General features: G+C 34.5%; 2 protein-coding genes across 5 annotated transcripts in view; one reads left to right on the top strand and one right to left on the bottom strand.

Moving 5' to 3' along the window:
* Positions 1-18,288, top strand: part of hpca (hippocalcin) — an 802,589-nt gene that overhangs the window by 314,354 nt on the left and 469,947 nt on the right. The gene's annotated exons all lie outside the window — the stretch shown is intronic.
* atxn1a (ataxin 1a) overlaps positions 1-18,288 on the bottom strand; it is a 214,394-nt gene that overhangs the window by 57,123 nt on the left and 138,983 nt on the right. For all 4 annotated transcript variants that reach the window (XM_073930870.1, XM_073930869.1, XM_068215141.2 and 1 more), the window contains exon 3: positions 4,106-4,206. The gene's annotated coding sequence lies outside the window, so the exon portion shown is untranslated. The remainder of the gene's footprint in view (positions 1-4,105; positions 4,207-18,288) is intronic.

Here is an 18,288-nt window from a genome sequence, read left to right as displayed (position 1 = left end):
AAACTAACCAACAGAAAATAAAAAAACACATTGCAAAAACCCACCTTTGCCATATTAACACTTAATGGGAGATTAGGACATTCAGAAAGCATTAGAAAGCAGTGTGAGTGTGATGAATTGCTATGCTTCAGCACACACACTAAGAGGCCAGTGACCTTTAACTGGATGAGAGCTTTTACTCTAAAAGCCCATGATTGGTTTGAGAAGCTATTGGCAGAGTAGAGCTGTCTGACAGAATGCAGACACAGAAAAGAAAACCTCAGTTCATCAAGTACTCATTTTCATATGTCTCCATTAATCTCCCTTAGAATGAGCTCATATCAATGCTTTCCTAGGTCTGCCCGTGAGCATGCACTGCCTGTGTGACTATTTGCCTCGCGCATGTGAAAATGTATTGACCAAGCTTGTTAATTACTTCAAATTAAGCCATTTGGTGATTGCAACTGCATCTATAATAGCTGATAAGTTTCGGTAGTTCCTCTTGTGTCCGTTTAAATTTTTACAGTTAGCAGTGTTGCTAAATTATAAATATTAAATTCAGCTATTACATAAAAAAATTTTAACACACAAAATATAATACATAATTGAACAAAAATGTAATAATGAATCACAAATAAACATTTTATTAAATATTTTTATAACATTTAATAGCGCTGTCAAAAATATTTTTCTTGATCTCAACTAAACTATACAGTTACCAGACAAAAGCCTCGTCCCCTATCCAAGTTTTAGGAACACAAAGTGGCTTCTATAAAGGGGGAAAAACCTCTAGATTACATTAATTTTACCAAAATAAAATAAGAAAAAATTCTTGATTTTTAATTATTTAATTAGGACAGTAGGGTCTGACTTTTCTGTCAAAAGTCTTGTCACTTTACAGAAAAATATACGGTACAGAATATAAAGTCATAGTGCAGTGGGAAAAGAATAAATATTGTATATGACTTCCATGTGCTTGGACAACTGCATCCATACATCTCGGCAATGACTCAAAATAATTTATTAATAAAGTCATTTGGAATGGCAAAGAAAGCGTTCTTGCAGGACTCCTAGAGTTTATCAAGATCCTACGGATTCATCGTAAATGCCTCCTCCTTCATCTTACCCCTGACATGCTCAATAATGTTCATGTCTGGTGACTGGGCTGGCCAATCCTTGACTCAAACTTGAACTTCTTTGCTTTGAGGAACTTTGATATGGAGGCTGAAATATGAGAAGGAGCGCTATCCTGCTGAAGAATTTGCCCTCTGCTGTGGTTCTTAATGTAATGGGCAGCAGAAATGTCTTGATACCCCAGGCTGTTGATGTTGCCATCCTCTCTTCAGATCTCTCACACATCCCCATACTGAATTTAATCCTAAATCAGGATTTTTCCTTCATCAAACTTGACTGATTTGTCTGAGAATCTTGAGTCCATGTGGGTTCCAGTAGATCTTCTGCAGTATTTGTGATGATTGGGATGCAGTTCAACAGATGATTCATAGGAGAAATCTACCTTCTGCCACTTTTCCAAATGATCTAGAAATCAAGTTATTATTTGTTGCTCTTACAACTGGGATCGACGACAAGACTTTAGTCAGGTAGTGTACAGTGGTACAAATTGATATTTGAATTAAAATGTCAAATTCAGTTTGCTAAATTGAAAAACTGATCAGAAAAAATATTCATGACAATTACAATGGCCTCATGACAATCATGTTCATGACAGATTTATGACAAGTTATGTTGTCTTGCTGATGTCAAGTTGTCATGACAAAGACACTGGCTGATTTTAATTTCTTGGTGATGTCCAGCTGTCTTGACAAGGACAAAGAAAAGCTTTAATTTTAAATTTGTTTATGTCAAGTTTTCATAAAGATATCTCAAACAATATCATATTTCCATTTAAAATGACCTAACTCAGTGAAAAGAAATCTATTTCATATTTATGACATGTCTTGTCATGATTATAAAGGGTTAATGACAATCTTATAAACAAGTGTTATGTAGCTTTAATTACACTAGCCTTATTTTCATGAATTAATTTACAATCAGCACAAACATTAGCACAACAATGTTTCTTTCACGAGCAGTGGGCTATCAATGCCACTCATTCACAAATCTAGCTTTTTAAACCATACAAATTCAGACTGACATGACATCAAGCATGTAAACTACATTAGACCGCACCTACACTCATTAGAACATGCCTGAACACATGCGCACGTGTGTTTTACTCTCTAATGAGACGTACCTATAACAATCCGCACGTGTGAACACACTACAGTAAACCTGCACATTACAGTACGCCAGCTCTTCAGGCATGAATCATTAAAGCTGTGTTTCCCAAGCGGTTTGAGCAAACTAGTTTTTTTTCCTGGAGGTGTTTTATGTGAAAGTGCCTCTTTCAGCCCCAGCTGTGTTGTCTAGTAAACAGATCTGTTGCTAGGCAGATCTGAGTTATTGCTCCACCAATCACTGCCTGACTGAACGGGTGAGTAGGACACAGATTAAGCAAGAGTTATTTTTACAATTGCGCTCCAGATAAGTAGTAAAATGTAGAATTAAAGGTCATTGCTATCAAAAGGCATCTGTGTGTGTGTGTGCTGTTGTCATTTTCATTTCATGAAAAAATAAATTGGTCATATATACAGTTGAAGTCAAAATTATTAACCCTCCTATGATTTTCTTTTTAAATTTTTTCCAAAATAACGATTAAAGGAGCAAGTAAATATTCACAGTATTTCCAATAATATATATTTTTTGTAGAAAGTCTTATTTGTTTTATTTCAGCTAGAATATAAACAGTTTAAAATTTTTAAAAACATTTTAGGGTCAATATTATTAATTATTATTATTAGCCCCTAAAACTGGACGATGGCTTTATCCACATAAGATATACATTGTTTATGTTACTAGAGTATTTTCTCTATTCCTCTCCCAGATAAACAGTTGCTTACCTTTATGTATTTTAAAAGAAAACTATAAATAAACATGATGTGAATCCAGCAGCTCGGATCTCTCCTGCAGTTGTGCTAGAAGGGATACAGCTGCGATTGGAAGTTAATGAGGAGTATGATTTTAGTATTTCCATTTAGGGGGGCTCCAAAAAATAAAAAATTAAATTATATTATATATATATAATTATAATTATATATATTTATAATTATTATAATTATATATATATATATATATATATATATATATATATATATATATATATATATATATATATATATATATATATATATATATATATATATATTACATTTCACCAAAAAATGTTTGTTTAATATTTATTGTATACTAGTATTCCACTGTATTACATAGACAGGCATAGCCATTTGAGTTCTAAATAAGTTTCTATATTCAAATGCATTTTTTGTTTCCTTGTATTACATAAATAAACCTTTCAAATTAAGTGACACATATAAATATATATTTTTAAACTTACAGGCTAATTCACATATTTCAGGATCGGAATGTAAATAATAAGCAGATATTTTAACAATTTTATTAATAAACACCATTTTCTTAGCAAACTTAAAGGGGACTGAGGCAATAGAGGCAATGAGCTGATCGCAAAAGTTTTAGAGGGGCTGAGTGGTAATATGGGGGGCTACAGCCCTACTAAAATAGGCCTAGCAACGCCCATAATGAGAAGTATTTACACTGTTTATTAAACTATGCAATTTTTGTATTTTATTAGCATCTACCACTACCTTAACCCTAACCGCAACCCTCATGGTAATGTAAAAATATTATTTATTGTTGACCAGTGTCACAAAAATTACGCAATACTATCCCATCTAGACTTTACTGTCTCCTGCAGCTCAGAATAAACATGGCGGCAGCCATTACCTGTCATATTCCAAATAATACAATCATTATTAAGCTATTAATTTTTTTAAAAAGCTGTTTATGGTTAGAAATGTGTTGAGAAAGTCTTTTTTTCCATTAAACTGAAATTAAGGAAAAAATATACAGGTGGCCAATAATTCAGGAGGGCTAATAATTCTGACTTAAATTGTATATAATACAGATTAAATTAATTAAAATCTAGAATTTAATGTCAGTGCTCATGTTCATGTGTGAACATGTGTGCGAGTGCGGCTAGCTCATATACCTCATTCAGTAGCCTCCAGTGTTTCAGTGAGTGTTGTGGCCCATTGAAGTCGTTACAATCCCAACGCGGCTCGTAGTTTCAGCGCAGGCCTCCAGCACAGCCTGCAGACACAAAAACATACAGTGTATTAATAACAACACAGTTCCAGAGTCTGTACAGTCACCAACAAGACACATTCGCACCCTTGAAACCCCGTCCCGTCATGAGGTCATGAAACAAGCGATGAGCAAACATGATCCAGGTGCACTCGAGTGCTTTTACTCCACTCATACTAGTGCAACTCTGTCATCCTGCAGCTCCACTCCCTTCAGACGCTCTCAACACAGAGCAGACCTCTATGGAAACCGACTAACAAGACAACACAAAGGCGGAGTGAGCGTGTGCAGTGAGTGTGCTCTTTAAAAGGGATATATTATGCCCTTTTTTATAAGATGTCAAATAGATTACTCAAGTGTCCCTAGAGCGTGCCTCTGTAAAATTTTAGCACAAAATAACCAACAGATCATTTGTTATAGCTTGTCAAAGTCTGCCTCTACTGTGGTGGGTGAGCTAAAATATGTCCTTTTATATTCAAATATGTTGCTGATTTCCAGAAGAGAGACTTTACAGGCTATTCTGACACTTCAGAAACAACAAAACAAGCAAATCACATGCAGGCAAGATGTCAGAAGTGACCAATAGTAAACTGAAACCATACAGGTAATTATCAGAGTCACAAAATCAGAGAGGGAGATGATACAACTTCTAGATGCATATTTCCAGATTCATTTATGCTTCTTATTATGAATTTCATCCAAAAAGTTAAAATAAATAAACAGAATTAATTATGATTTCATTTGGAGAAAAAAGTACCATTATATTAGGAAAGATGACATAAATAAGGAATATAGTGAAGGTGGATTAAAGACTATAGATTTTGATACTATGAACGGAGTACTTTAACTTAAACAGCTGCAAACATTTATTTTAAAAAAATGAGGATTTATATTAGTTTGTGATTCCATCTTATTTGTTTAAAAAGCTGGGAGCTATAAATTGTAAAAAAAAAAAAAAAAATGTGACTTTGAATTAAAATTCCACTGAAACTTTCCAATTTTCATAAGCAGGTTTTGTTGTATTGGAAAATGCTGCACAAACATAACCTCAGTCCTCATAATGTGTCATTATTGAACAATCACTGTATATTAATGTATCGTTAATCTTTTTTTTTTTTTTTTAGAGAACTGGTGGCAAAATGGTATTTGGTCAGTACTGCATATTTTGTTAGCTGCAATGAGCTTGGTACTATCTTTAAATTTAATTGTGTTAAAAAAGATTATTTTAAAGTGATTAGAGGTATTCCCTTACCTTTAATTAATATGTTAAAAGAGATGCTAGTTTATTCCACGGCAACACCAAAAACTATGTATATTAAATTAGGTAAGTTAAATTTTAGGTAGTTAAATTTAAAGACAAGAAAAATATTAGAAAGTGCCTTATACAGCAATGCTATCCTGGTGCTTTTAAAATAAATTATATTTTAAAACCTTTTAATAAGAATTTAGTTAAGAAAATTAAATGCAAAAAAATCCTATTTCTCCAAAATACAAAGAAGTACATTTTAAAATGATGTATGATATTGAACCTGCAAAGGAGTTTCGAACTGACCCCTGTTGGTGGTACAGTGTGCCATAAAATTGATTTATTTCCTTTCCCCAGTAACTCAGATTTTAAATGTCTTTGGAGACTCATTCATAGTAAACAGACATATTGTAAATCTCTCATTGTGATAAAAGAGCAGGACCTGTGATCGAAAGAGTTGCAGGTTCGAGTCCTGGCACAGGCAGGGTTGCCGATTAACTTGGGTTGAATGCAGAGCACAAATTCAGTGTTTAGGTCACCATACTTGGCTACATGTCACATGATTTTCACTTTCACTAAAATATCTGGCTACTGCATTGGCAGAGTGGGCGGAAACGTGCAGGTATAATAAAATAAAATCTAATCTAATATAATATGATATGATATGATATGATATAATATAATATAATATAATATAATATAATATAATATAATATAATATAATATAATATAATATAATATAATATAATATAATATTCAAGTTCTTCTTCTTGCATCAACAGAGGTGTAAAATCTAAACGGTTTGTTTATCCACATGCTTGCTAAAAAAGTCTGATTAAAACATAGTTACTGGGTTTTCCTTACACACTTTTTCTGGGTTGGTACATGCACCAGGGATCTGATTATAGCACATAAACATGGAAAAAGTCAGATATTCATGATATTTCCACTTTGAATAAAGATGCTCCTCGTTAGAGCTGCACTCAGATCAGCATTATCTGTTTTTTTTTTTTTGGTAACCACCTGCGATATTCCATAAGGCATTAACACGGTAATGACATCACATCTCTCAACTCCCAGAAGCGCAGATCTTAGATCAGTATTGAGGAGCGGGACTCCGCAGCGCAGATTGCAGATTGCAGTGAGGAAGCCGTGTGTCATTCATCTCTGGGGTATTACGTGAGAAATAAACTGTTGCCTTTAGAGGATTAGATAGCGGCAATCTATTTCCAAGTGACATGCCCTCTGCTTATGTAGCATTTGTGTCGCAGCTACGGATGTACAAAAATATTTTAAGAGGTTGACTAATCTCAAAGAACTGGAAGCCCTGCATGAAAATAGCGGTTTCAAGTTCGACAGAGATTTCTTAGTGACCAAAAGTCTCTAAAAAGTCCAAAAGATGCCACTTTTAAGCATCTTAAAAAGCATATATCTTTTGGCCGATGCAGATATTTATTTACTGATTATTATTTTTTTTTTTTTTATTGTAATGTTCTAAAAAAGGTACAAAAGCTGGGATCACATAAAAGTGGAAGAAAAAGAGAGAAAAAACAACAAAGAACAGATAAAAAACAAAACAAAACAAACAAACAAAAAAAAAAACGTCAGGTACTGGCATGTGTGTTTTCGTGTGTGTGTGCGCATGTAAAGATAACTGGGTGAACAGGTCAGAGTACACACATACTGTATACAGTACAGTTGCAATCAGATTTATTAACCAATATAAAAATATTGCTATTATATTATATAACTATTATATAACTAAATATAATAGTTTTAATAACTTATTTCTAATAATAGTTTTATTTTATCTTTGCCATGATGACAGTAAATATTATTTGACTAGATATTTTTCAAGACACTTCTACACAGCTTAAAGTGACATTTAAAGGCTTAACTAGGTTAATTAGGTTAACTAGGCAGGTTAGGGTAATTAGGCAAGTTATTGTATAACGATGGTTTGTTTTGCGGACAATTTAAAAAATATAGCTTAAAGGAGCTAATAATTTTGACCTTAAAAAGGTTTTTAAAAAATTTAAAACTGCTTTTATTCTAGCCAAAATAAATCAATTAAGACTTTCCCCAGGAAAAAAAATATATATATTATCAGACATACTGTGAAAATTTCCTTGCTCTGTTAAACATCATTTGGGAAATATTAAAAACAGAAAGAAAAAAAAATCAAAGGGGTTTTAATAATTCTGATTTCAACATGTATACATGCATAGTTAAAATTGTTATAGGTCACACATATCAATTAACAAAGCAAATAACATAGATATACATAAAAAAAGATGTAATGTATATAATTTAGTAATGTATTGATAGATATAATGACAGTAAAAAATGGACAACAGTAATAATAACAATAATATTAATTACAACAAGTACTACTGTACACCAACTACTACTACTACTATAGCAATTACTAATGCAATTGATGCTGCTACTACAGCTACTACTACCACCACCATCACCACCACAATGACTGCTACTACTACTTCAACCACTACTACTATACTTCAACAACAACAACAACTACTACCACTTCAACAACTACAACTACTACTACTACTACTACAACAATCACAATTACTACTATAACAACAACTACTACTGTAACAACTACTACTGTAACAACAACTACTACAACCACAACTACTAATAAAACCACAACTATTACTACTACAACAACTACTATTACTTCAACAACCACAACTACTACTATAACAACAACAACTACTACTACTACAACATCAACAACCACAACTACTTCAACAACCACAACCCACAACTACAACTATAACAACAATTACTACTACTACTACTACTACTACTACTACTACAACAACCACAACTACAACAACAACAACAACAACAACATCAACAACCACAACTACTTCAACAACCACAACCCACAACTACGACTATAACAACAATTACTACTACTACTACTACTACTACTACTACAACAACCACAACTACAACTACAACAACAACAACAACTACTACTACTACTACTATTACAGCCTGAATAATGACAATGGTCAATATAGATATTTAGCAGCACATTGCAAATTAACATTTTTCTTTTATAACTTCTTATTAATATAAATAATGACTAATTAAAAAATTCAGAAAACGTATATGTATATTTACATATTTTTTTTGTATAAAAAAATGTATTTATACAGTTGAAGACAGAATTATTAGCCCTCCTGAATTATTAGCCCCCTGTTTATTTTTAGACTAATTTCTGTTTAATGTGAAGCAGATTTTTAACACATTTCTAAACATAATAGTTTTAAGAATTAATTTCTAAAAACTAATTTCTTTTATCTTTACCATGGTGACAGTGCATGACATTTTATTAAATAGGTAAAGTAATAAAAGATGGTTTGTTCATTAGACAATCAAAAAAAAAACAAAAAAAAAACAGGGGAGCAAATAATTTTGACCTTAAAACGACTTAAAAATATATAAACTGCTGTAATTCTAGCAGAAATAAAACAAATAATAAGAAAAATATTATCGGAAATACTGTGAAAAATTGCTTGCTCTGTTAGTCATCATTTGGGAGATATTTGAAAAAGAAAACAAGATTCACAGGAGGGGTAATCATTTTGACTTCAACTGCATATAAATATTTTTTCTTTAATGTATATATGATTTATTAATATACAATTTCTAAGTAACTTTTGTTTGATACACATTTTAAATTTACAGTCTTTCAGAACAATAGAATAACCACAAATATCAATACACATGTCCATTGTCACCCATCCCCTAGTTGCAAGGCAGCAGGATTTATGCCGTGAGTTGCGATGCAAATGGAAGGCAGAGGTCACGGTTTCATGTCAATGTCATTTCGTGCTTTCTTTGCAGTGATTAACAAGTATACACTTGTGCCATATCATCCAATTCTGCAGATTAATTATCCTCTGTGCTGCTCTGGCAACATTGTATTTTGGCAGACGTGCTGATAAAGCATCATTGATGAGCGAGAGAGAGACCAGACAGATGGTCGCAGCGGGTGCTGCAGTAAAACTTGTGACAACAGCCATTAGTGCTACAGGAGTCTGAGACCGAGGACTGATAGTGGGATGTGTGAACATGTGAACGAGGGAGGGAACAAGTGCCAAATCCGAAGGCAACACAGGAGAAAAACCAAAACACAAGTGCTATACTATACAACATTATATATGCAGACATACTAGACATGCTATCATATTAAAACCCCCTTGGTCTCCTGTGCATTTAAGAAGCTTGAAAACAGATTGGTTTTTGCCAAAAGTAACATTTTTAGCTACTTCTTTTACATAAAAGCATGATATTATACATTATAATATTATGCACATAATGTTAACATAATGCATATCCTGAACATTTGCTTTGATATTCCCAATTATAAATCTGATACATGGAAATATATGCAAACTACATATGCATACAAATTCAAATTTGGATTTTACACATTATAAAAAATGTCATATATTCAATGAAATTCAAGTTTATTTGTATAGAGCTTTTTAGAATAATTATTGTTGCAGAGCAGCTTTACAAAAGATGCACATGATTGCATTACAATCAAAATCAGAAGTGTTAAGGCTATTAGTTACCATGACTTTATTAGTCACTAATAACTTTAATTATTTATTAACTAATTAATAATAACTTTTAACAGTAAAGTTATTATATATAAACAGTTAATCTGCGGAAGGGGGAGGAGGGTGGTTGAGAAAGGGGATAGGTAAAATGAGGTGCTGGATCAGATTTCAGAGGTGTGTTCCGGCAAAATTAAGCCCTGGTAGTACCTAAAAATTTTAAGAGGAACACTTTTGTAATTTTAAGTACCCTTGAGGTATTAATATGGACCTTTAAGGTACAAATTTGTACCTTTTGAAAAAGTACCACCCCAGTGACAGCTCGCGTACCTTTATTTCTGAGTGTGGGAAATGTCTCTAGACTGAAGGCATTTCATGGCGATCAGCCTCATAATCTTAAAATGTGAGCAAAATCCCCCGTTTTGTCATCGCTTTAGATATTACCCTAGAGAATCATTCAACTCTTATGTATTTTCTGACATCAGCTGCAGATGTGAATGAATGGCAGAAAAAAGTAGTTCCTCATACAAAAGGATTTTTAGACTTTACATGTTTGATTTTCTTTTTTATTTACACGGTTAGGCCATCGAATTGTTAAACGCAGTACCACACGAGTAGCAGAGCGATATGGATGTATATCATTACTGGTGGGACACTAAGGCACTAGGCTTGCGGTCTCGTGCCAATGCACACCACCACCACTGCTGACATACAGCAATTTATAGATTTGAAATCCAAATATATACTTTTATTTAACATATGCCATATGCATATATTGTCATATATAAGATTTCTATGTGGGTACTCACACTATCAATCCATTTTCTATTTTCTGTTTAAAAAACTATCTGACACAAATACTCATTTCTATATTTGTATATATTCTGTTTTTTTTCTAATCATTGTATGTTACAGTATCTTTTTAGGATTATAGAAGAGCAGCACAATAACTTAAAATCTGATTTGTTCAATATCTTTGTATCTCCTTGATTTAAAAACTTCAATCAAGCATTAGAAACTTTTATGTCAACCAAAATCATAACAAAATTTAATTGGAGGCAAAGAATTATATGAAAATCAGACAAAATGACAAATGTACAAAAAAAAAAGATTAGAAGATTAAAGATTAAAAGAAGAAAGAGCTACTATTTAACATTGCTGAAAGTTTGTGCTTTGTGCATAACTGAGATTGTTGTGGTGAAACTAATCGGTTTTCTAGTACTTACTACAACAATCTAATATGTAGATGATCTAGCAGCAGGTTAATTGTCCAATGCACCAAAACTAAACCCACTGCAGACTGCTTGAATGTCCTACCTCAAAATGTCTATGAGACACAGATGATCTTCATATTGCTGCTACAACCACAACGTGAATGATCAATCTAACCCAGAGTCAAGAGGAGATCTGCTTTACTACGGTGAGAAAATGATTAGACCAGGAGCATTTACCAATAGGTAACCAAGCATGATACTAATTCCTCTGAATCTGTTTTGTATTTCCAGAAATCTGAAGTTAGAACAAAATCCTGTGGATGAGCGTTTCTATCAGGTGAACTGTGTGCAGCTGTTTAACGATAAAAAAACACCATTACTGCCACTTTAATGTCTTTTTCCACTTTTATGTGTCACGTGGTTGCGGCTCCAGCCACAAGTCATAAACGGCAGTGGAGTATTTCTTGCAAGCTCAGTCTTTTTATGAGACATGCTTCACACACCATTTAGACATTTCTCTGAACATCACTTCCCTCTAAATCAGCTCCTGGAGGCCTAGCTCAGGCTGTTGTGTTGTGTAAACAAGACTGCCAGGATCCCTCAGGTCAGTGTTTAAGGTGACACGCATGTGTAGTAAATGCTTTTAAGAATAGGAATTTTCTAGCAGTGAACACAAACTTTGATCAATTTGATTTGATGAACTGTAACAAACTTTTAAGGAATTGTGGTCACAGTTTACATTAAGTGGACTTATTTACTACGTACTTGTGTACAAAATACAGATGTTCATAATTGGATCTTTATTTGTATTCATATATGCAATATTTTCCCCCTCTTTCTTTCTTTAATGATGTATATATGCATGTACAGTAGGTATATATCAGGCCTGTAGCCAGTCTGGTGAAAGGGGTGGTTCTTTTTTCTTAAAAAGTGGACCTTTTTGCAGTTATAGCCTCATTTTATGTTTAATTATGGTTGTATATTTAATCCACTTAATTTTGTAAAAAATACTAAGTTAACTTAATTGAATTGTGTTGAATGGTGTTAAGACAAAATGAATGAATTATGTGGAACCCAGCATTTTTTACAGCATAATTTAAAAATACCATAGACTTACATTGACCTGTGGGATAAGTTAGGTCTTTAGATTTGGACTGTAAGCAACGACTCAAAACACTATAGCAATCTACTTAGCAACAATCTAGCACTGATATCAACACACTCAAGTTTTTTCTTGCTTGTTTGAACTTCTATAATGAGCTAAAACAGGAGAATTCTTAGCAGGGTTCAATCCACTTAAATTTATTAAGTAAACAATCAATTTGTGTTGGGAAAACATACATTCATTCATTCATTTTCTTGTCTACTTAGTCCCTTTATTAATCCGGGATCGCCACAGCGGAATTCACCGCCAACTTATCCAACTTGTTTTTACGCAGCAGATGCCCTTCCAGCCACAATCCATCTCTGGAAAACATCCACACACATTCATACACTACGGACAATTCAGCCTACAGAATTCACCTGCACCACATATCTTTGGACTGTGGGGGAAACCGGAGCAACCATATGAAACCCACGCGAATGCAGGGAGAACATGCAAACTCTACACAGAAACGCCAACTGAGCCGAGGTTCGAACCAGCAACCCAGCGACCTTCTCGCTGTGAGGTGACAGCACTACCTACTGTGCCACTACGTCACCTAGAAAACATACATAAATTGTGTAAAACCCTGCATTTTTTTTGCAGAGTATCAACTGCATTAACATCCAAAACAATATAGCAACTATTACACCTATGTGAACAACCAGAACACCTTAGCAACTATACTGCATGACCTTAGCAACCATATCACAATGCATTAACCCCAAAGATAACTAATTACTCCTATTTTATAACTCAGGCATTAATAACCCATCAAAATGTCAGAATACCCTAGCAACCACAGCATAACACATTAACAAACCTGCCAGGGCAGCTTAGATCACATCAGAATGCACGAGAATCAACGAGAGGGGTCTGGATGCAGACCTGGTGCAGTGCAATCTGAGCTGCATCCAATGCTTTTTAATGCGCTCATCTAACCCTACCCCTAACCCTACCCATCACAGTGACGTCACTCGCTCCATTGAGGGCATTGTGTCTGACATTGCATTGCTGAGTGATGCAATCTCAGCTTGCATCATAAAGGCTACATCCAGATACTATCCGCTTGTTAAGTGGTGACGTGTTGGTGACGTATGTAATACTGTTTCCGGGTCCAAGCAGCCACTCATTTGAGTTGAGAAATTATTTGTTTATGATCACTTTTAATTCATATCACACATTAAAGTTAATTGTATATAAAGTCATAGTGTACAAAACAATCTCTGGGCTTGCCGTATCACAAACACCAACATTTTAACAATTTATAAAAAAAATGAATGACTTTCTGGCCATCGGACATTAGGCATGGACATATATATTGCGATCGTGATTTTTGAAAGTAATAAATCGCTTTGTAAACGTTTATAATTACCACTACATGAGACTCCCCATACATTTGAATAGAGCGCTTGGACCCGGAAGCCGATTCGCGTGACGTCACACTTAACAAGTGGATTGGAATCACCTCAAAACACCTGAAAGGTGCAGATTGTAAGTTTGACACCCAGTGGTTGAACTAGGTATTGCATTTCTGGATCAAAACAAACGCAAGCACAGGTTGCCAGATTAAGGAACAACAGGAGTGAGCCTGACTATCGAGCCTAAAGGCTGATTTAAATTGTGTTCGTTATAAAAGCAACGGAGCGCGATAGAGAGAATATTTTCTATATTAAAAGGAGTTTATGTCCTAACTAACACCTCAAATTGATTTATTAGAAATGGCATCTATTTCTTGCAGCTGAAGAACAGAAAACTTTGACAATGATCACCTCAGGTACAGCTCATGTGCTTTATTCAGTGTTAAATGCTAATAATGTGAGTTTGAATGCCATATTACAGGACCTTTATTGCCATACTACTGAAAGCAGCAGCAGAAAGTTCACCTCAGATCTTGAAAATAAAATAAACCATTTGAAATTGAACTTTAGAACTGTGACCCAAAACCAACACATAGTGATTCAGCATCTACATTTAATAATGATAAAGAGGATTAATATGTATTAATTAGATTATAACTTTTGGTGAATGAGTGCATATCCTGTGCTTCTGAATGGCTGTGTGCAAACAGCTAAATTGCTTATCGTTGCACATCTCGTGTTGTTAGGACACAGAGTTACAATGTAACCTGCTCACCTAATGTTTACGCTTGTAATATTTATATAGTTTGCTAATTAATAACCTAAACTGGAACTCTGAATCTGCATCTCATTTCAGAGTCTGCTACTGTCATCCGGAAGTCACATTTCGGTCACGGACGCATGCTTTGAGAGCCTTTTTGACTGAATAAAATGAAATATGCAGTTTTCCAACAAGGCAACCCAGGGTGCTGAAATATAATTGGCTAAACTGGCATAGGGCAGCTTAAATGAAAAAAAAAACAAATGCAGCCGTTCTGGCACGTAACTCACATTTTCAAAGCAGAACATCTGACTTCAGCATTGTTTTTGAGATAAACAAGAATGTTCACTTAGCATGTTTCTTAAAAACATACATACAGCACCTTTAAGAACTGCATAGCAACCACCCAGAACATCCTAGCAACCACATCAAAATGCAAACAACCAAAAAGTGTGCATTAACAGAACACAGCAACACCCTAGCACTGTTTGTTTGCACATTTCAAAAAACTTAGTTAGCTATTTATGTTTTGTGGGAATCCATGTGTGAAATAAAATGAAAGTCTCTTAGACACGAATGTTTAGCTCTCATTCTGGCGCTGCTTTTGCATCATCCCTTAAAACCGACAGGGGAAATTATTTCAAATCAGACTAGAGGAAAATGATTAATTCAAACACATCTTAGATATCCAATATCACCAACATTACAAAATACTCAAGCATGCAAGCACTCACGTACACATGAGCAGGGCCCCCTTACCTGTTTGTGGTTGCTAAAACAAGTTCTCACAGTCTGCCCCACAAAGTCCATTTTAGAGTAGAGTAGTGTACTGTACGTGTGTGTTACACAACACAGTGCGGCGTGTAAGTTTCCCATGAGCAGATATAGGACAAGTAGTAAGCCAATACCACCCTTGTAGCGGAGCCTGGTGAACGGGCAAAAGAGACAGAACATGGAAAGAGAGGGAGAGTAAAGAACAGAGAGGATGACTGGAGATGACTGATTAAGAGGTAAAAGGAAAGTTTAGAGGGCGCATCAGTGCCTGAACAATTTTACAGCTGTGTAGGTTATGGAACAATTTTATTTTAATTTTTATTATTATTTTGAATTTTTGTACTTTTATTTATTTATAAATGTTTTATTTAAATGTATTTTATTTTGTTTCATTTTTATTATTTTAATTTCATTTAATCAATTTAAGTTATTTAATTTAATTTTTAAAAATTAATTAATTAATTGATTTATTTATGTTTTTTATTATTTGAATATATTTAAAATGCATTTTATTTGTGATTTCAAACACTCAGCAATCATCATTACTTCAGTCTTCTGTGTCACATAATTCTAAAATGAGGATTTGTTGCTAAAAATAAATTCTGGTCACACTTAATTTTTCTCACTGTTAACACATCATTGACTATGACTACTAGCTCAATATGCTCATAATTTGCTACTTTTTAATAGTCATTAAAGTAGTCGTTTTAAGTAGGGTTATGGATGTAGAATAAGATCACACAGAATATGTCATTTATATACACATAAACAGCCAATATTTTAGTGAGACGTGGTGCTTTAACTAAAGTGTTAACATATTTCTTATTTTTATCAAAGTTGGAAACAGTTGTGCTGCAGTAATTTGGTATAATATAAATGTATGAATAAATTATTACATATTAAATGGATAGTTCACCCAAAATTTAATTCTGTCATTATTTACACTTCACTAGTTTCAAACTTTCTTTATTTTTCTGTTTAACTTTCTTTCTTCTGTTGACCAAAAAAGAAGATATTTTGGAGAAAGCTGGAAACCTGTAACCCAGGGGTGGGCAAACTCTGTCCTGAAGGGTCGGTGTCCTGCTGACTTTAGCATCAACATTGATCAAACACAACTGAACATACTAATCAGTGTCTTCGAGATCACTAGAAATCTATAAGCAGGTGTGTTTGATTAGAGTTGGAGCTAAACTGTGCCGGACACCGGCCCTCCAGGGCCGAGTTTACTAGGGGTGTCAAAATTAATTGTTTCTTCGGTGCACCGCGATGCAGACGCGGACAATTCGGTATCGATTCAGTAATAAATATAACCGGTTATTATGTAGTGACGTCATTTATCTCCTATGCGCTCTGTCGCGAGGGAGGTGAGCGCCGTTATTTACAACTCTCAGCCAACTCAGGGCCGGCCCGTGGCATAGGCACCATAGGCAAATGCTTAGGGTGCTGTATAGCCAGTGGGGCGCCAGAAATGAGCGCGCTTCAGTTGGTTTTGTTTTCGATTTTCCTGACACACTTTCAGTTATAGACGGCAATAACTCAAAAAACGCTTACCCTAAAAAGATCTAAAGTGTGTTTCCTACAGAAAGACAAAGCTGGTTATGTTTTACAGCTGTCTTTCTTTTTTTCGCTCAACATTACGAGCACTGCTCCGTTTAAGCCCTCGCAATCTGCGTTTACTTTAGCCGGCAGAGCTCGCGCTGAGCGGAGCTCTCTGTAAGGGACTGTCGGAAAAGTGCTTTTTTTTTTGTTTTTTTTTTGTTTTTCTGCTTCGCTCAGCGCGAGCTCTCCCTGTTGCAAGGGCTTAAGTGTGTTTGTTTGTGTGTGTGTGCGTGTGTGTGTGTTTGTTTGTTTGATGCTGTCTATGTTTGTGAATGTGTTTGAATGAGAGACAGTGTGTTGCTGTGTGTCTGTGTGTTTATACAGACAGCATGTTATAGCCTCCCCCCTAAAATATAACACTATATATGGAAAGCATCGTCCATGCACCGTGATGCACCGAGATATCAAATTGAACCGAATCGATGGCATGATAATCGTAACCGAACCGAACCGTGAGACCAGTATAGGTTCACACCTCTAGAGTTTACCCACCCTTGCTGTAACCACTGACTTCAATAGTAATTGCTATTCTACTACAGAAGTCAATGGTTACAGATTTTCAGCTTTCTTCAAAATAACCATTATGTTTGAATTAAGAAACTCATGAAGGTTTGGAATGACTTAAGTATGCAGTAAATAGTAGGTCCCACAAAATTAAATGAGTTAGTAGCAGTATTTTTAGTTGTAGGATATCTATAAGCGAGTGTGTTCCAAAATAGTAACAAAATTGTTGTTTAGAAGATATAAAACTGATATGAACATGTAAAGCTTGTAGTTGTCACTTCCATGATCAAATCAATCAACGGTTTTATTCACATCACCTCATACTTCAGTTTCTCATTAAATCATGACCAATCAAATGCTCTCTAGTACCTAATATGCCCCGCCCCCTTTAAGACAGTTCACATTTTATTTGTTTGATCTCAACCACTCTTACCGGCACAGCGTTAATTAAAAACAAAATGCTATTGGGTGTTATTTTTTTAAAGAGGAGGGGACATTGCTTTAAAATGAGATTAACTCCCTGTTTAAATGTAGTTAACTGGTGATCTGACCTATAGCCAGGGCAGATTACTAGTGCATAGTTTAGATACATTACAATAGTCATGCAAAATAAAAACTAACTGCAATGCGACACAACCCATTGCTCACAAGCTCATACACAATACACACACAAAAGGTGAAATGAAGTGGGCGGCATGTGGACATAACACAACATCTAAATCAAGTAACTTTAGCATGTCAAATTTATGCATATAAAAAATATTTCACAAAAACAAAGGTGTGGCTAGTGAAAATGGCAAGTGGCTAGCAATGATAGAAATCTACTAGCCACAGTGGCTTGTGATTAAAAAAAGTTAATGTCAAGCCCTGATTATAAAGTAT

This window comes from Danio rerio, chromosome 19, assembly GCF_049306965.1.
Source record: "Danio rerio strain Tuebingen ecotype United States chromosome 19, GRCz12tu, whole genome shotgun sequence".
Taxonomy (NCBI): domain Eukaryota; kingdom Metazoa; phylum Chordata; class Actinopteri; order Cypriniformes; family Danionidae; genus Danio; species Danio rerio.
The sequence above is the reverse complement of the archived record's forward strand: the minus strand, read 5'-3'. Positions and strand labels throughout refer to the sequence as shown.